The sequence below is a fragment of the Monodelphis domestica genome, chromosome 1 (genome assembly GCF_027887165.1).
Source record: "Monodelphis domestica isolate mMonDom1 chromosome 1, mMonDom1.pri, whole genome shotgun sequence".
NCBI lineage: Eukaryota > Metazoa > Chordata > Mammalia > Didelphimorphia > Didelphidae > Monodelphis > Monodelphis domestica.
In genome coordinates, this window is record NC_077227.1 from 498,014,743 (window position 1) to 498,036,420 (window position 21,678).

The following is a 21,678-nucleotide window of genomic DNA, read 5'->3' on the forward strand; positions in this document are numbered from 1 at the left end:
ATCGCTGTATAATCTATTCAATTTCAATTTCAAAAGATGTTCCTACTGATCAAAGGATCCCCGTGAGTAGCACATTTCCATAAAATGAATTTTGACAACTATCCCTGAAATGTGTGTCTTGCTTTAGCTTTCAATTTGAGAAGGAAAATGGAGGTTGGCAGGAGAGATAAATGAAAGTGATATAGACATTGTATGATATTGCTAGAGAGTTTCAATCTTAGACTCTTGGAAGTCTGTTTTGGCAGAGTCTACAGAGAGCTTTTAATCTAGGACATTACAGTACTTCTCACTAGATGATCATAGCCCATCCTACTACAGTCCCTGAACTTTCATTTGTCTATGAAACCAATTCATTTAAACTAGCTAAGCCTCAGTTTGTTCATTGGTAAAATGGAAGCTCTCCCTCCTCCCACTCCTCACTACACTGTCATACTCAAAAGTTTCTGAAGAACAAGGCATCTTACTAGTCATTCTTATAGCACCCAGGTATTCCCCTCCCTGATGTATTTATCCTGTTTTATCTTTTTTTTTTTCAGTTTTAGTTATCTATAGTTCAGCATTATCTGACTGATTGATTCCTGAGAACAATTGTCTTACATATTAAATTTGTACCCTTCCCCAAGATGTTTAGCACAGTACTCTGCACTAAGGAGATGCTCAATAAATTCAGTTTGAATAAAATTGAATAGGATGTATGAAATGTGTCCAGTGATATTCCTTATAAATGCCAACTTTTTATTTACAGAATTTCTCCATTCTATTTATATGTTTCTACAAAAATACCATCATATAGTGATATCTGATGTTTTTAGTTTCTCACCATAGGCTAATATTTTTATCAATGATTCAGATGAAGTCATAGATGACAAATTCATAGGATCTCTATATGACACTAAACTTGGAGGGATTACTAATATACTGGATGATGGGATTAGGGTACAAAAAGATCTTAACAGATGATAGGATGCAGTATGGAACACTGGAATAACCACTGGGTCTGGAGACAAAGAACCTAGGTTCAAAATCTGCCTGTGATATTTTCTCTATTATTTTTGGTGACTGGCTGTGTGACCCTGGACAAGTCAGTTAACCATGTTTGTGTCAGTTTCCTCTACTATAAAATGAGGTGTAGAGAGAAATGGCAAATTACTCCAGTATCTTTGCCAAGAAAACCCCCAAATGGTATGATGGAGAGTTAGACAAAACTGAACAAAAACCTCAGTTTCCTCATCTGTAAAAAATGTGATTTGGTCTAGATTTCTCTGAGGGGCATTTAGACTATATGTTGTTGTGTGTCCAATCTATTAAAATGAAATTGAATATTTTATATGAAGTCTCACATTTGAATTTTATTTTTTAATATATTCATTCTTAACATTTTTCTTTTTTTTAATTTGGGTTCCAGATTCTCTTCAGCTCTTCCACTCTTTCCCTATCCACTAAGAAGGCAAATTATATGATATCAATTATTCATGTGAAATTATGCAAAACATATTTCAATATTACCAATGAAAAAAAAGAAAAAGAAAACAAGAACATTACACTTCAATTTGTACACAGAGTTCATCAGTTCTCTCTCTAGTGGTCAATAGCATTTTTTTCAAATTAAAATCTTTGGAATTTTCTTAGTTAATTGTATTGATCATTACTAATAGTAGTCAATCCTTTCACAGATGACCACCATTAATATATTGTCATTATTATATACCAGTTCTCACCTCATTTTTGCATCAGCTTATGAGGTCCTACCATATATTTTTTTCCTTTTGAAACTACCCCCTCATCATTTCTTATAGTACAATAATGCTCCATCACAATCAAATGTCACAACTAGTTCAGTCATTCCCCAATTGATGAATATTCCCTTAATTTCCATTTTTATCACCATAAAAAGAGCTGCTATAAATATTTTTGTAAGTGGAGTTGGCAGAGCAGGGGTAGAAATCATGATCTCTGGCAAAACAACAGCTAAGAAAAATCATTTCCTTTTCCTCTATGATACTTAATAATGATATTGCTGGGTCAAAGTATATACAAAGCTGTGTATTCAGTTTTATAACCATTTAGAATAGGTTTAGATATTTGTCCAGAATGTTTGGACTAGTTTACCACTCCATCAGCATTGTATTAATATACCTATTTTTCCTTATCCCCTTTATCATTTGCCATTTCTGATATGTAGCAGGTGGTACCTCAGAGCTATTTTAATTTGCCATTCTCTAATCAGTAGTGATTGAATTTTTTATTATAACTAGAGATAGCATTGATTTCTTCTGAAAATTTCCCATTTCCATCATTTGAGCATTTATCAATTAGGTGGTTTCTGTCCAAGAATTTTCAGGAATATTTGACTCTTTATAACCTCTTTTGAGGTTTTCTTGGCAAAGATACTGAAATAGTTTGCCATTTCCTTCTCCAGATACTTTTATGGTTGAGGAACTAAAATAAACAGTTAAGTCACTTGCCAAGGGAATTCACATAATAAGTATCTGAAGCCAGACATGATTTCAGGCCCAGCACTGTGTCCATTGTGTCACATAAATGAATATTAATTAGGGAATGTTTCTTATTTCTACAAACTTGACTTAGTTCCCTATATATTTGAGAAATTAAGCTTTTATCAGAGAAATTTGCTATAACATATTGGATAATACTTCACTATCTAGTGTATCTTTTAGAAAAATGTAGTTCACCTGATTATCTCTTTAGATCTATCCTAGCTTTTGTTTTGTCTGGAATGGTGATTTCTACCACTGCCTACTTCGCTTTAGCTGAAGCATAAGAGATTCTGTTCCTGTCTTTCCTTTCAACTCTCTATGTGTTTTTCTGTTCCAAGTGTATCTTTTATAAATCAAATATTGTTGGATTTTAGGTTCCAATTAAATCTCCTATCCCATTCTATGACTTACCTTGTTCCATTCACATTCTTGACTATGATCACTATCTGTATATTTTCCCCTATCATGTTTCCCTCATTTTTTTATCATTTTTTCTCTCTTTTTGTGTTGTCCCCTCTGAAAAGTCATTCTTGCTTCTAACTATTGATTCTCCCAATTTGCCTTCCTCCTTATCATGACCCCCAAATCTCTTCCACCATTCCCTTTTCATCTCCCAATTGGGTAAGATGTATTTCTTTATCCCACTGAATTTCTATATATCTAAATTAATTCTTATGAGAAGAAAGTTCAAGTATTGCCTACTTCTCCCTTTACCCCTTTTCCCCTTCTGCTACAAAGCTTTTTCTTTTCTGCCTTCTTTAGAGGAAAAAACTGAAGCTTCCTCGAACCTGCGAGAAGCCTCAAGATAGGAAGATAGAGGAAGGATAGAAGTTCTGTATGCTGTGAGGGGGGTGGTGGAGTCAAGTTAGAGATATGAGGTAGCAGGAATGAGTCAGAAATCCAGGCCTTATTAATTATCAAGGAGCCACAGCAGAAACTCCAATCAGTGGACTACTCAGAAGGCTTATACCCGTCCAGTGATCCAGATTTAATACCACACAGGTCGGAGATATGATAGAGAAAAGAAAGTGCCTGGCCAAAATCCAGATCCCAGGTGGGAGAGGTAGATAAAGAAAGGAATCAAAGGCCAAGCTCCAGCAAGGGCAGGCATCAGTGAGAGCTGAGATCCAAGTGAGGAAGAGAGAGAAGAGGGGTGGAGCTTGCTGTGGCCCGGTATTTAATCTCTTTGATATACAAATATACACAATACATAGGGATGATTATCATTGGTCAATGACAAGGTATAGGTGTGATTTCTCTTAGCCAGGTGAACACAAAAAACCTGTTTTCCCGCCTAACCTGGGGGAAGCTGGGGTCAAGGGTCAGAGGCTTTCCCAGCCATGCACAAGACTGAGCATGCTCAAGACTGAGCATGCTCTCTTCTAAGCCACTCTGTACATACTAACTGTTTTCCTTGCCCATATCTAGGGGTGGACTGCTACAAAAACTTGCAACATTATACCTTTCCCTTCCTGCCTCTCCCAGTGCAACCCTCTTTCTCACTCCTACTAGAGAATATAGGAAGGGAAATAATATATATGCATGAAAGTAGATTTAAGTTAGATAGTGAAGGACTTTAAGTGCCAATAAGTAAAATTCTTTTTTGACTCCAGCATAGATATATCTTAAGAGAGAACATCTGAGATGGGGAAAGGGAAATTCTTCTCTTAGAAGTTGACACCTGAGTTAAATACTGAGGGATTCTACACATTTCTTAAGAACTATTACCCATGAATGGGAAACAAATTTTATCTGTCATATTTTGGACATTCCACCCTATTCATGACCTGCAAAGAATGGTTCCATGAGTGAATCAAAAGTAGAGTATTATATTCTATTTTTCAAAACTCATTCTCTAGAACAGCTTTGAATGGAGAAGGAAGGCATGGGAGAAAGAACATTGAGACTTTAAGAGTTCTGGAGTAGAATGCTTTAGTTTTATTAAACATTCTACCCTGAAGTTAAAAGTTCTGCTAATAAAAGCCTTATAAAAATTCATCTTAATCAGTCTGGTTGTCTTTAAAGATACTAGTGTGATTTGACATTTCCCTCTCCAAATCACATGACAGTAGATGAAAATGAGGCAAATAGGGTCAAGTTACTTGATCAGATTCATTTAGATAGTAAGTGTCTAAGAGCAGATTTGAACTCAAGAAGTTGAGTCTTGCTGATTTTATGACTGGCACTATATTCATTATATCACCTTAGTTTACCTATAGAGTTTATTTTATGAGGTTATCTTAAGTGTTAAATGAGATTATTACTCTGTTTAAATATGTTCATCTCTAAAGACACTGAAAAAATATGGGATTATGGATTTATTTTCTCCTTAGTTTTTTGGCTTAAGATAAATGTATTTTTGTAATATGATTTGCAGATCTTAAAACACTATGTCATAGTTAGCTATTACTATTAATTTTTTATTATGCATATATAATTCCTCTGAGCTACCATCTTAGAAACCCTATCAAAAAAGAAAATTATTTGTTGAGTATAACTTGTGTTTGAAGAATCTATGCTAGTTTTATAGTGTTTACTACTTTTTAAAAAATCCTTATAAATGATCCTTTTAATAATATATTCTATGAATTTGTCAAATATTGAAATGAGGTTCTGTGGCTTTCACTTTAAGGAATATAAATTTTCTTTTTTTAAAATCAAGACAATATTTCTGAGACTATTTTTCTCTTGGTATGATGGTAATAATTATACTTCTAGTATATTAGACACTTACTATCTAAATGAATCTGATCAAGTAACTTGACCCTATTTGCCTCATTTTCATCTACTGTCATGTGATTTGGAGAGGGAAATGTCAAATCACACTAGTATCTCTGCCAATAAAATCCCAAATGGGTCATAAAGTATCAGTCATGATTGAAATGACTGAACAACAAATCAAGTCAGATTACAGATAAAACTATATCTAGAGCTTATACAAATAAGGTCATTGAGGGGGAAGGTTTACATGTCACTAAGAAAATAATAAAGACTCAGAAATCCCTCCCTTAATAGTTAGCAAGGGGAAGGAATAAAAATTAAATCACTTTGACTCCTTTTTGGTTGCTATCTGAGGAATGTTAAATATATTGTGCTTATATTTCATATGTCAGATTTTGGTAAAGTAAGGGTAATATGAAAAGGAAAGCACAGATTTTTAGTTAACCAAATTTTGTAGGAGACCCTAAATACTGAATAATTAAAGAAAATAAGAAATGTTGTTAAAATTGCCAGATCTCTTGTATTTCCTGTGTGTATTTTATTTTATTTCATTACAGAGTTCAGATTCTCTACCTCTCACCATCCTCTTCAACTTCCCCAGAGCAGAAAATAATCTGACATAGTCTATACCAGTGCTATCATGCAATACAGATTTCCATATTATTCATGCTTTGAGAAAAGATACATATCAAATATGCAATTAAAAATCTCATGAAGGAAATGAAATGAAAAAATGTTATGCTTTGATCTTCAAACTTCAACATTTTTTTTTCCTTTGGCTATGGACAGCATTTGTTATCATGAATCCCTTGGGGTTATCCTGGAAATTTGCATTGCTGATAATAGTTTAGTCCTTGACAGTTGATAATTATATTATATATGTTACTGTATATCTGTTACTATTCTCCTGGTTCTTTTCACTTTATTTGGCATCAATTCATAAAAGTCTTTCCAGATTTTTCTGAACTTATCCTGTTCATTATTTCATATGATGCAATAGTATTTCATTGCAATTATATTCCACAACTTGTTCAGTCACTCCCCAGCTAATGGATCTCCCTTCAGTTTCAATTCTTTGCCAATACAAAAAAGAGCTGCTTAAATATTTTTGCTCAACAAGTCATTTCCCTTTAACTCTGGCCACTCTGGGATATGGAACTGCTACTGATATTTCTGGGTCAAGAAGTATGCATTGTTTTAGGGTCCTTTGGGATTGCTCTCCAGAATGGTAGTATCAGTTTGCAGTTCCACCAACAGTGTATTAATGTCCCAATTTTACCACATTCCCTCCTACATTCATCATTTTCCTTTTGGGTCATGTTATCTAATCTGATAGGTGTGATATGGTGTCCATGGTGGATTTAATTTGCATTTCTCTAATCAAGAGTGATTTGGATCATTAATTTCTTCTTTTGAGAACTACCTGTTCATCTTATCTGACCATTTATCAATTGGAAAATGACTGTATTCTTATAACATTTACTCAATTCTTTACATATTTGAGAAATGAGGCCTTTGTCAGAGATACTGTAAAAAAATTTCCCCAGTTTTTTTTTATTTCCCTTCTAACCTTGCTTGCATTTGATATGTTTGTACAAAACCATTTTAATTTAATGTAATCAAAATTATACATTTTTCTTCTCATGATATTTTCTATGTCTTATTTGGTTATAAATTTTTCCCTTCTCCATAGATCTGACAAATTCACTCTTCTGTATTTTCCTTCTTCGTTTATGGTATCCATTTTTATTCATAGATTAAGTGCCATTTTTACTTAATCTTGGTACATGGCTTGAGATGTTGGTTTATGTCTAGTTTCTACTATATTGATTCCCAATTTTCTCAACAGATCTTGTCAAACAGTGAGTTTTCTTCCACCACCACCCCCAGGTTCAAGTCTCTGGGTTTATTAAGCAAAGGCTTAATAAAGGTGTTCATTTAACACCAAAAGTTGATTATTATCTAACCTCTTCCATTGATCTATTACTCTCTATCTGAGGTGGTATCAGATTGTTCTGATGATTAGCACTTTATATTTTAATTTGAGATCTGGTATGGTTAGGTCTCCTTTATATTTTTTTAAATTAATTCCCTTTATATTCACGATCTTTAGTTTTTCCAGATGAATTTTAAAATTATTTTTTCTAGCTCTTGGGAAGTTTAATTGGTATGACATTGGCCTCATGAACTGATTTATGTAAAATTCTAATTTTTACTATATAAACAGTCTACCCATGAGCAATTTGTGTTTTTCCAATTGTTTGGATCTAACTTCATCTGTATGGAAAATGTTTTGTAATTGCATTCATAGAGTTACTGGATTTATTTTGGTAGGCATAACTTCCAGATATTTTATAGTCTACCGCTATTTTAAGTAGGATTCCATTAATTCTTGGTGTCAGACTTTGTTGATGGCAAATAGAAATGTTGATGATTTATGTGGGTTTACTGCATATTTTACAACTTTGTTCAATTTGTTAATTTGTTTGATAAGGTTGTGTGCCTGTGTGTGAGTGTGTGTCTGTGTGTGTGTGCCATTGTCCGGGGTTTTACGTGAACACACCATAATTTCACCTGAAAAAAAAAACTGGTCTCACTTTTAATTGGGGCAAAACCCTTACCTGTTATGTCTCAATTTCTCCCATTTTAAAAGGAGGAATAAATGAGTTCTTGATTCAAGTTGATAAATATTTCTTAAGTTGCTACTATGTTCAAGGAAGCAGCATGGCACATATACTAGAATGACCTAAGTTAAGTAGAAATTTTTTCAGTTCTTGTGTCTGATCCTTCTTACATTATTACCTTGGGAGAATTACACTCAATCTCTCTATGCTATCTTTTGGTATCAAATACAAATAGAAATCAATGGTTGCTGTTCTCATATTGACTCAAAGTACTACAAATTAATGTTATCTGTGACACTTTTTATTTTTATTTATTTTGTTAAATGCTTCATAATTACATTTTGATATAATTTTGCTAGCTCTCATTGAGTAGCTATTCAGGCAACTGGATACTAGCCAAACAAGATTAAATTATAATTGGGAAATATAAGTAAATAATAAGAAAAATATGATAATAATTTATCCTCCATTTTAAAACAAAGTCAATATGCTGTCCACAACAAAACATATATCGATTAGTGATTTCTACTTCTAAGTTTGACACCATTGTTCTAGACAATTCTTTAGGACTCTAAATTGCTGAGAGAAGGATATCTGAATTCATAGAAGGATTATTCTCACTGGGAGTTATTTATTCTAATGAAATCATATGGCTGATCAGGAAAAATAAGTCAAAGAACTTTGCTAATTCAAAAGGAAATAAAAACACAAAGATTCCTCAGACATTCCTTCCTAGGTCTAAAACTTTAATACAGGAAAAAAAGTAGCCATAATCCAAAGCAAAGTGACATAAATGGCATGAGGAAAGTGAACTCTATGGGAATTCAAAGGAGGTGGCACTTTCTTTCAGTTAAAGTGAATTAGGAAGACTAACACCACTGAAAGGGCAGTTATGATGATGACTCTTTTTGAAACTATAGAAGAACAATGACAAATTAAGTTGATATTATATTCTGAAAGGTTTACAGCTCAGTGGTAAATAATAGCTCACATTTATGCAGCCATTTACATTTTACAAAGCATGTTCCTCACAAGAATCCTATGAGGCCAGCCATAAAAACATTATTCCAGTTTTGCCAATGAAAAAAAAAAACAACTGAGGCTTAAAAATATGAAATGTTACATAGCTAAGAAGTGACAGAGTGAAGGAATAAAGTCATGATGATAGAGAAGGCACACTGACCCACCAGATCTCTTCCAAACTACTTTGAAAAATGCCTTAAAAAGAATTCTAGACTGGCAGAACCTATGAAAGAACTGGGTGGAACAATTTTTTGAGCCAAGACAACTTAGATGATCAGCCCAAAAGATTCACTGCACTTTGATGGCAATGATATACTGACCAGTTGCCTGCCATGGTAGACTCTACTTCAGCAAGCCAGTATAGGCTTTGGGTGAGTGAATCAGTTACTATGGCTTCTGGAATTCTCAACCACAAAATGTAAAGGGGTTGGAAAATTGGTCAGCAAGAATCCCTTTGTTGGCATGGTGTGTAGGACTTTGTTGAATAGAACATACTCTGATCCAGGTTGCAATCTTGCTGTGTGGTCCCAACCTGAGAAAGACCATTTGCATATACCAATACTTGTAGTCATAGCGGAACAGGGAACCAGTGGATCATGGTCACAGTTCCAAGTTATAAATGAGTCCTTGTGGTTGCTCACAGGCCAGAGTACAACTTGAAGTTTATTAAATACACCTCTCCTTAGATCACACCACTTTTGAAAAAAAGAAAACTTATAGATCTCCAGAACTATCTCTGAAGGCAGTTGCATAAAGAACACTTGAGCACAGGAACCACTTGCAACAGTTTTCATGCATACCCCCCACCAAGTTTGAAGATAATCAAAAGGCTTGAAAATGAGAAAATAACAAAAAAGGAACTCAACATAAAAAATTAATTTGGTAATAGAGAAGATCAAAATACAAACTCAGAAAAAGACAATTAAATCAGTATTGCTGCATCCAAAACCCATAATTTGCTCAAAGAATGAAGAGCATAGTCACTCAGTTCAGTCTAGAAATCTATCTTATCCTATAGGAAAGTAGGATGGGTAAGGGATAGGAAAAGTGGGATGGAGCTGATAGAAAAGAGGACAAATTGGCAGAGGTGGTAAATAGTGTTGAGAATTAAGAGAATGAAAGGAGAGAGAATAGGAAAAAATAAGGGGAAAGTAAGATGGAGAGTGTGAAGATCAAATTTAATACTCCCCTGATTATAACAATGAAAATACTTAACTCTCACCTGATTATGAAGATTAAATTGTAACCCTTGTCTATTTTTATATTTAATCCCCATAAGTATACTTAAATTTTTTTTTAAGAGTTTAAATTTATTTATTTATTTTTTAAATTTTAATATTATTTTATTTGGTCGTTTTCATACATTATTCACTGGAAACAAAGATTGTTTTCTTTTCCTCCCCTCCCCCCCCCCCCCCGCCTTTCCCTCTCCCATAGCCGACGCATGATTCCACTGGTTGTCACATGTGTTCTTGACTCGAACCCATTTCCCTGTTGTTGGAGTTTGCATTATAGTGTTCATTTAGAGTCTCTCCTCAGTCTTATCTCCTCCAACCCTGTAGTCAAGCAGTTGCTTTTCAGCGGTGTTTTTACTCCCACAGTTTATCCTCTGCTTGTGGGTAGTATTTTTTTTTTTAGATCCCTGCAGATTGTTCAGGGATTACATTGATACTAATGGAGAAGTCCATCACCTTCGATTGTACCACAATGTATCAGTCTCTGTGTACAATGTTTTCCTGGTTCTGCTCCTCTCGCTCTGCATTACTTCCTGGAGGTTGTTCCAGTCTCCATGGAACTTCTCCACTTTATTATTCCTTTTAGCACAATAGTATTCCATCACCAACATATACCACAATTTGTTCAGCCATTCCCCAATTGAAGGGCATCCCCTCATTTTCCAATTTTTGGCCACCACAAAGAGCGCAGCTATGAATATTTTTGTACAAGTCTTTTTGTCCATTATCTCTTTGGGGTACAAGCCCAGCAGTGCTATGGCTGGATCAAAGGGCAGACAGTCTTTTATCGCCCTTTGGACATAGTTCCAAATTGCCCTCCAGAATGGTTGGATCAATTCACAACTCCACCAGCAATGAATCAATGTCCCCACTTTGCCACATCCCCTCCAGCATTCATTACTTTGCATAGCTGTCATGTTAGCCAATCTGCTAGGTGTGAGATGATACCTCAGAGTTGTTTTGATTTGCATCTCTCTGATTATAAGAGATGTAGAGCACTTTTTCATGTGCTTATTAATAGTTTTGATTTCTTTGGCTGAGAATTGCCTGTTCATGTCCCTTGCCCATTTGTCAATTGGAGAATGGCTTGATTTTTTGTACAATTGATTTAGTTCTTTATAAATTTTAGTAATTAAACCCTTGTCAGAGGTTTTTATGAAGATTGTTTCCCAATTTGTTGCTACCCTTCTGATTTTGGTTACATTGGTTTTGTTTGTACAAAAACTTTTTAATTTGATGTAATCCAGATTATTTATTTTGCATTTTGTAATTCTTTCTAATTCTTGCTTGGTTTTGAAGTATTTCCCTTCCCAAAGGTCTGACATGTATACTATTCTGTGTTCGCCTAATTTTCTTATAGTTTCCTTCTTTATGTTCAAGTCATTCATCCATTTTGAATTTATCTTGGTGTGAGGTGTTGATCTAAGCCTAATCTTTCCCACACTGTCCTCCAATTTTCCCAACAGTTTTTATGAAATAGTGGATTTTTGTCCCAAAAGCTGGGATCTTTGGGTTTGTCATATACTGTCTTGCTGAGGTTGCTTGCCCCCAGTCTATTCCACTGATCCTCCTTTCTGTCTCTTAGCCAGTACCAAATTGTTTTGATGACCGCTGCTTTATAATATAGTCTGAGATCTGGGACTGCAAGACCCCCTTCCTTTGTGTTTTTTTTCATTAATTCCCTGGATATCCTTGATCTTTTGTTCTTCCAAATGAACTTTGTTATGTTTTTTTCTAAATCAGTAAAAAAAATTTTTGGAAGTTCCATGGGTATGGCACTAAATAGATAGATGAGTTTGGGTAGGATGGTCATTTTTATTATATTGGCTCGTCCTACCCATGAGCAGTTAATGTTCTTCCAATTGTTCAAGTCTAGTTTTAGTTGTGTGGAAAGTGTTTTGTAGTTGTGTTCATATAGATCCTGTGTTTGTCTCGGGAGATAGATTCCTAAGTATTTTATTTTGTCTTGGGTAATTTTGAATGGGATTTCTCTTTCTAGTTCTTGCTGCTGAGCTGTGTTGGAATTATATAGAAATGCTGATGACTTATATGGGTTTATTTTGTATCCTGCAACTTTGCTAAAGTTGTTGATTATTTCAATTAGCTTTTTGGTTGAGTCTCTAGGATTCTTTAAGTAGACCATCATGTCATCTGCAAAGAGTGATAATTTGGTCTCCTCCTTGCCTATTTTGATGCCTTCAATTTCTTTTTCTTCTCTAATTGCTACTGCTAGTGTTTCTAATACAATGTCAAATAATAGAGGTGATAATGGGCATCCTTGTTTCACTCCTGATCTTAATGGGAATGGGTTTAGTTTATCCCCATTGCAGATGATATTAGCTGATGGTTTTAGATATATACTGTTTATTATTTTTAGGAATGACCCTTCTATTCCTATGCTTTCTAGTGTTTTTAGTAGGAATGGGTGTTGTATTTTATCAAAGGCTTTTTCTGCATCTATTGAGATAATCATGTGATTCTTGTTGGTTTTCTTGTTGATGTGGTCAATTATGTGGATAGTTTTCCTAATGTTGAACCAGCCCTGCATCCCTGGTATGAATCCTACTTGATCATGGTGGATGACCCTTCTAATCACTTGCTGGAGTCTTTTTGCTAGTATCCTATTTAAGATTTTTGCATCTATATTCATTAGGGAGATTGGCCTATAGTTTTCTTTCTCTGTTTTTGGCCTGCCTGGCTTTGGAATTAGTACCATGCTTGTGTCATAAAAGGAGTTTGGTAGGACTCCCTCTTTGCTTATTATGTCAAATAGTTTGTGTAATATTGGGGTTAACTGTTCTCTGAATGTTTGATAGAATTCACTGGTGAATCCATCAGGCCCTGGGGATTTTTTCTTAGGCAGTTCTTTGATGGCTTGATGGATTTCAATTTCTGATATGGGATTATTTAAGAAAACTATTTCTTCTTCTGTTAGTCTAGGCAATTTATATTTTTGTAAATATTCATCCATATCACCTAGGTTGGTATATTTATTGCCATATAGTTGGGCAAAGTAGTTTTTAATGATTGCCTTAATTTCCTCTTCATTTGAGGTGAGATCCCCCTTTTCATCCTTGATGCTATTAATTTGCCTTTCTTCTTTCCTTTTTTTAATTAAATTAACCAGTACTTTGTCTATTTTGTCTGTTTTTTCAAAGTACCAGCTTCTAGTCTTGTTTATTAGCTCAATAGTTCTGTCACTTTCTATTTTATTAATTTCTCCCTTAATTTTTAGGATCTCTAGTATGGTTTTCTTCTGGGGGTTTTTAATTTGTTCATTCTCAAGTTTTTTTATTTGCATTTCCAATTCCTTGGTCTCTGTCCTCCCTAATTTGTTAATATATGCACTCAGGGATATGAATTTTCCTCTAAGTACTGCCTTGGCTGCATCCCATAAGGTTTGAAAGGATGTTTCGCTGTTGTCATTTTCTTCAACGAAATTGTTAATTGTTTCTATGATTTCTTCTCTAACTATCCGATTTTGGAGTATCATGTTATTTAATTTCCAATTAATTTTTGATTTGGGTCTCCATGTACCCTTGCCGATCAATATTTTAATTGCCTTGTGATCTGAAAAGGCTGCAGTTAATATTTCTGCTTTTCTGCATTTAAGTGCCATGTTTCTATGACCTAGTGTATGATCTATTTTTGTGAATGTGCCATGTGGTGCTGAAAAGAAGGTGTATTCTTTTTTGTCCCTATTTATTTTTCTCCATATGTCTATTAATTCTAATTTTTCTAAGATTTCATTCACCTCTTTTACCTCTTTCTTATTTATTTTTTGATTTGATTTATCTAAATTTGATAGTGGTTGGTTCAAGTCTCCCACTAATATGGTTTTACTGTCTAATTCCTCCTTCAATTCTCCTAGTTTCTCTATTAAAAATTTGGATGCTATACCATTTGGTGCATACATGTTGATTAGTGATATTTCCTCATTGTCTATATTTCCTTTTAGCAGAATATATTTACCTTCCCTGTCCCTTTTGATCAGGTCTATTTGTACTTTGGCTTTGTCAGATATCATGATTGCAACTCCTGCCTTCTTTCTATCGGTTGAGGCCCAAAAGGTCTTACTCCAACCTTTAATTCTAACCTTGTGAGTGTCAACCCGTCTCATATGTGTTTCTTGAAGACAACATATGGTAGGGTTTTGTGTTCTAATCCAATCTGCTATTTGTCTGCGTTTTATGGGTGAGTTCATCCCATTCACGTTCAAAGTTATGATTGTTATTTGTGGATTCGCTGGCATTTTGATGTCTTCCCCTAGTTCTGACCTTTCTTCTTTAGCTTTCTCCTTTTGAACCAGTGATTTACTTTAGGTCAGTCCCCCTAGTCCCCTCCCTTGAGATGCTTCCCTTTCTAGCCCCTCCCTTTTTATGCTCCCTTCCCCTCCCCCCTCTCCTTCCCTCCCTTTTTGTACTCCCTCCCCTCCTTAATTTTCCTTTCTTTCTTGCCCTAATGGATAAGATAGAATTTAGGATCCCACTGGATCTAGATGTTCTTCCCTCTCAGATTTGATTTCACTGAGAGTAAGGTTTAAGTAATTCCACTTCACGCTCTCTTCCTCTCCTTCTCATATGAGAGTTCTTCCCCTCCCCTTCCCATGTGTATCTTTATATGGGAAAGTTTATTCTATTGATTCCCCCCCTATTTCTTGAAGTTAATCTTAGTATTATCACGGTTCCCCCCTCCCTTTTCCTTTTTTTGCCCCAACTTTCCCCAAATCTTCTTAATTCCCCAATCTTTCCCTATGCATGTTTCTTCTAACTACTCTTATGATGATACAATTTATAAGAGTTACACAAAACATTTTCCCCACATATTAATATATATAATTAGATGTAAATGTAGTCCTTATAGAAGGGAGTTTGACTTAAAGAGAAAGATAAGATTTATCTCCTTTTCCCTTTCTTTCATATTTACCTTTTCATGTTTCTCTTGCTTTCTGTGCTTGGATATCGAACTTTCCACAGAGCTCTGGTCTTTTCTTAGCAAATGCTTGGAAATCTTCTATTTTGTTGAATGCCCATACTTTCCCCTGGAAGTATATAGTCAGTTTTGCTGGGTAGTTGATTCTTGGTTGGAGACCCAGCTCTCTTGCCTTTCTAAATATCGTGTTCCATGCTTTGCGGTCTCTTAGTGTATTAGCCGCTAAGTCGTGTGTGATCCTTATGGGAGCCCCCTTATATCTGAAGCTCTTCTTCTTGGCTTCTTGTAGGATTTTCTCCTTTACTTGGAAGCTCTTGAATTTGGCAATTACATTCCTAGGCATTGTCTTTTGGGGATTTAGTATAGAAGGTGTTCTATGAATCCTTTCTATTTCTATTTTGCCCCCTTGCTCCAGAACGTGGGGGCAATTTTCTTTTATAATCTCCTCTAGAATAAAATCCAATTTGTTGTTTACCTCTGGTTTTTCTGGGAGACCGATGATACGGAGATTTTCTCGTCTTCCTCTGTTCTCCAGGTCCGTGACCTTCTCAGTGAGATATTTTCTGTTTTCTTCCAATTCATTAATTATTTGGGTTTGCTTTATTGATTCTTGCTGTTTTATCATCTCACTTTCTTCGAGGTGCTTAATTCTGGTCATTAGGGACTGGATTTGCTTTTCAGCCTTGTCTGCCCTTCTATTGGATGCTTCGAGTTCTTTTTCCAATTGAGCAGTCTTATCTGTCAGACAGCTGATCTCTTTCTCCCATTTTTCTTTCCAGAAGGTTTCCATCTTTTGGATAAGTTCCAGTTTGAGATCTTCCAGAGCTTGTTGATAGTTTCCATTTTGGGAGGCGTGTTCTGAATTTTTTTGGATTTCCTCCTCATTCTCCTCTTTTCCTTGGGTACTTCCACCATAAAAGTTTTCAATAGTCACCTTTTTCCCTTGCTTCTTGGAGGCTTGATTTTGGGTCATGTGAGCCATCCCTTTGGTGGTTTTATTTCCCTTTCCTTTTTGGTCTGGGGTCTGGGTTATAAGAGCGGTTTTTCTGTGAATTTAGGTTGCTTCAGACTAGTTCTTCCCAGCCTCCGAGCCCAGGTATTCAGCTCCGCCCAGATAATCAGCGCACATTGTTCAGCGCAGCCCGCACCGAGTCCAGGTCCGCTGGATTCTCCAGTGAAAGCGCCCTGAGACGTTTTTTTCCTGGCAGTCCCCAGATCCCAAAGACCCTGGAGTGCCCCCCCAGACAGAGACGCTCCCCACTCACTCGCTGTCCCGGTGAGCGCTCAGGTAGCTCACTCTGGTTTAGTGGGGGAGGTGGGGTGGGGGAAGGGCGGCTCAGTTCACTTTTCTGTGCAAGCTTTTCCTTCTTATTTTAGTGTGGAAATGTTCAAGCCCCACGTACCTTTGCCTCTGTGGGGTACTGGGGAGTCCTTCTGTTCCTCCAAAGGTGATTTTATGCTCCTTTGATGTAGTCTATTTCGTTCGGTGCTGGGGAGAGGAAGCGTGCCGCGTCTAGATTGCAGCCATGATTACCCGGAAGTCCTATACTTAAATTTTAAGTATGAAGATTTGCCCATTTTATATATGATCATAAAAGTGTAAATATCCCACTTAATCATGAAGTGTGAGGTATGTGACATGTGTGTGATAGTGGGTAATGAATCAGAACCGATTAGCTGCCTTCTGGGCAGTCCTAGAGCAGAGTATCAGCTGTAATTGGTAGATGTGGAGTTAGGGGAAGTGACACAAGAGAAAATGTCTTTAAAAGTGGAATTCGACTTGGAAGTGGGAGACTTGGAGTGGAACCTCCTGGGAGAGAGGAGTTCTTCATTTTTGAAAGTGAATAGGGGGAGAATTCTTCATGTTTTTGGGTTGAGTAAGTACCTAGTAAGGATAGGTAGAAGGATCTGCTGACTGGACTTCTCTTCATCTACCCATATAAACTACATCAAAGGGCCAAAAAAAATTCATGTGAATGAAGGAACTCTGCAGTAGGGAACAGCATTAAAAGTATGTGAGATTTGGGCATTTCCACACTATGAGTGGGTGAAATAACTTCCACCAAAACACAAGCTGATCAAACCTCCCCCATCCCATGTAAGGAGCCAGAGTCAGAGCCAGTGGGCTAGAATTTAGGAATGAGTGAGGAGCACCTCTAGGGTGAGTGAGGGGCACCTCTAGGTCCTTGACAGCTAACTAAGAACATCAAAGACCTACTCCTGAGAGCAGCTAGACTTGAGACCCCAGCAGGCTGAAGAATGCAGACCTTGGGCACAGAGAAGGGCAATAAACAGTAAAAGCTGCAGAGACTCCAGAAGTTGCCTCAGGAAAAAAAAAACACAAAATAATCTTTATTTCCATACACAGAGAGCCTACCCTCCTAACTCAGACTTCTGACTGGAAAGGAAAAGAAAAACCACCATAGTGATGGCAAATAATGCCCAGGAAAAATGATTTCCCAACACCAACAAAAAACAAGAAGAAGGCTTTGATCCTGTATAATTTTTATGAAGGAAAAACCCAGACTACAGAGGAAATAACAGAAGAGGACATACAAATAAATGCATCAAAACCTTCCAAAAATGGAAATTGGCCACAAGCTCTTGAAAAATTTAAATCAGAGCTCATCAAAAGATGGAAGGATTTGGGGAAGAAAAATGGGAAATAGTTCAAAAAGAAAATAATAGTTGAGAGGATAGGAAATCGCAATTAGAGAAATAGCTGGAAGCCATGAAAAACAGGATAGAACACACCAAAAAGGAAAAATCAAAAGATCATAGTGGAAAACTAGTTGTTAAATGCCAGAATTAGGAAATTGGAAGCCAATGACCTTAAAAAACAGCAAGAATTAATAAATAAAAGACAAAAGACTGACAAAATAGAAGAAAACAAAAATATCTTAGTGACAAGATGATAGATTAGGAAAACTTGTCTTAAAGAGACAATTAGAGAATCATTGATCAACCTGAAAAAACAGAAATAAACAGAAATCTTGACATCATTCTAAAATAAATTATCCAAGTAAACTGCCCTGATGTTCTTGAACAAGACACTTTCTTTTGTGTTACTTCCTGTGTCTTCCTCCACTTTTTATGTGGACAAATCATAGTCTAAAGCCTTGTTAGAACTGCCCAGTTGCTAGTCAGTCGATTCTGATTTGTCAGTCACTATGCACACATGGGTCACAAACCTCCCCCACTCAAGTGTTAATAGGGTATTTACACTTTTGGAGATTAAATCTAAAAATGGGCAGATCTCCACACTCAAGTTTTAAATAGGGTGTTTCCATTTTTCGGTTATTAAATCTAAAAATAGGTAGGGATTACAACTTATTTAACCTTAACAATGAGGAAAGTGTTAATTAATTTCATTTTCACAATCAGGTGAGAGATAAATTTAATCTTAACAGTACTCAACATGTATGCACCAAATGGCATAGCATCAAAATTTTGTTTTGTTTTGTTTTGTTTTGTTTTTCCCATTTGAACTAGTTTATTTAGTCAATTTAGAACATTATTCCTTGGTAGCAAAAATCACATTGTTTCCCTCCCTCCCCTCCATCCACCCTTTCCATAGCAAACATGCAATTCAATTGGGTATTACTTGTGTCCTTGATCAGAATCTATTTCCATGTTGTTGCTTGCACTAGGATGTTTATTTAGAGTCTACATCCTCAACCACATCCCTTTGATCCATGTCTTCAAGCAGTTTGTTTTCTTTGGTGTTTGTACTCCCACAGCTTTTCCTATGGATGTGGATAGTGGTTTTTCTTGTAGAATCCTCCAGGTTGTTTGGGGTCATTGCATTGCCACTAATGGAGAAGTCCATTACATTCTATTGTACCACAATTTATCAGTCCCTGCGTACAATGTTCTCCTGGTTCTGCTCCTCTCCCTATGCAACACTTCCTGGAAGTTGTTTCAGTCCCCATGGAATTCCTCCACTTTATTATTCCTTTGAGCGCAATAGTATTCCATCACCAACATATACCACAATTAGTTCAGCCACTCGCTAATTGAAGGGCTTTCCATCATTTTCCAAATTTTGGCCACCACAAAGAACACAGATATAAATATTTTAGTATATGTCTTTTTCCTCATTATCTCTTTGGGTACAAACCCAACAGTGCTATGGCTGGATCAAAGGGCAGATAGTCTTTTATCTCCCTTTGGGCATAGTTCCAAATTGCCCTCCAGATGGTTGGATCAATTCACAAATCCACCAGCAATGCATTGTCCTGACTTTGCCACATCCCCTCCAGCATTCATTACTTTCCTATGCTGTCATGTTAGCCAATCTGCTAAGCGTGAGGTGATACCTGAGTTGTATTGATTTGCATCTCTCTGATTACAAGAGACATAGAACACTTTTTCATGTGCTTATTAATAGTTTTGATTTCTTTAACTGAAAATTGCCTATTCATGTCCCTTGCCCATTTATCATTTGGAGAATGACTTGATTTTTTGTACAATTGGTTTAGCTCTTTATAAATTTGAATAATTAAGACCTTTGTCAGAGGTTTTTGTAATGAAGATTATTTCCCAATTTGTTGCATCACTTCTAATTTTGGATGCATTAGTTTTGTTTGTACAAAAGCTTTTTAATTTGGTGTAATCAAAAGTATTAATTTTACATTTTGTGATTTTTCTAGCTCTTGCATGCTTTTAAAGACTTCCCTTTACCAAAGATCTGACAAGTATACTATTCTATATTCGTCTAACTTGCTTATAGATTCCTTCTTTATATTCAGGTCATTCACCCAGAGTTTATCTTGGAGTAGTGTGTGAGATGTTGATCTAAACCTAATTTCTCCGATACTGTCTTCCAATTTTCCCAGCAGTTTTTATCAAATAGTGGGTTTTGATCCCCAAAACTGAGAATATTGGGCTTATCATAGACTGTCTTGTTGAGGTCATTTACCCCAAGTCTATTCCACTGATCCTCCTTTCTGTCTCTTAGCCAGTACCAAATTGTTTTGATGACCACTGCTTTATAGTATTGTTTGAGATCTGGGACTGAAGTTCCTCCTTTCTTTGCAGCTTTTTTTTAATGATTTCCCTGGATATCCTTGATCTTTTATTCTTCCAAATGAACTTTGTTATGGTTTTTTCTAATTCAGTAAAAAAGTTTTTTGGTAGTTCAATGGGTGTGGCACTAAATAAGTAAATTAATTTGGGCAGGATTGTCATTTTTATTATATTAGCTCGTCCCACCCATGAGCAATCAATGTTTTTCCAGGTGTTTTGATCTAGTTTTAATTGTATGGAGACTGTTTTATAGTTGTGTTCACATAGTTCCTGTGTTTGTCTCTGGAGATAGATTCCTAAGTATTTTATATTGTCTACGGTGATTTAAATGGGATTTCTCTTTTTAATTCTTGCTGCTGAAATGGGTTGGAGATATTTAGAAATGTTGATGACTTATGTGGGTTTATTTTGTATCCTGAAACTTTGCTAAAATTGTTGATTTTTTTCAACTAGCTTTTTGGTTGATTCTCTAGAATTCTTTAAGTAAACCATCATATCATCTGCAAAGAGAGAGAGCTTAGTCAACTAATTGCCAATTTTAATACCTTCATTTTTTTTCTTCTCTAATTGCTACTGCTAGTGTTTCTAGTACAATGTTAAATAATAGAGGTGATAATGGGCATCCTTGTTTCACTGCTGATCTTATTGGGAAGGCTTCTGGTTTATGCCCATTGCAGATGATGTTTGCTGATGGTTTTAGATATATACTGTTTACTATTTTTAGGAAAGGCCTTCTATTCCTATACTTTTTAGTGTTTTCAGTAGGAATGGGTGTTCTTTTTTATCAAAGTTTTTTCTCCATCTATTGAGATAATCATGTGATTTGTGTCAGTTTGCTTATTAATATGGTCAATTGTGTGGATTGTTTTCATAATATTGAACCATCCTTGCATTCCTGATATGAATCCTACATGGTCATAGTGAATAACCCTTATGATGACATTCTGGAGACTTTTTGTTAGTATCCTATTTAAGATTTTTGCATCTATAATAATTAAGGAGATTGGTCTATAGTTTTCTTTCTCTGTTTTTAATCTGCCTGGCTTTGGGATCAGTACCATGTTTGTGTCTTAAAATGAATTTGGTAGAACTCCTTCTTTGCTTATTCTGTGAAATAGTTTGTACAATATTGGGATTAGTTGTTCTTTGAATGCGTTATAGAAAATTCATTTGTGAATCCATCTGGACCCGGGGATCTTTTCTTAGGGAGTTCTTTGATGGCTTGTTCAATTTCTTTTTCTGATATGGGGTGGTTTAGGTAATTTATTTCTTCCTCTGTTAGTCTAGGCAGTTTATATTTTGGTAAGTATTCATCTATATCACCTATATTGTTAGATTTGTTGCCATATAATTGGCCATAATAGATTTTAATGATTGCCTTAATGTCCTCTTCATTAGAGGTGAGGTCTCCTTTTTCATCTTCAATACTGTCAATTTGATTTTCTTCTTTCCTTTTTTAAATTAGACTGACCAGTACATTATCTATATTATTTGTTTTTTCAAAGTACCAGCTTCTAGTCTTATTTATTGAATCAATAGTTCTTTGACTTTCAATTTTATTAATTTCTCCTTTGATTTTTAGTATCTCTAATTTAGTCTTCATCTAAGAATTTTTAA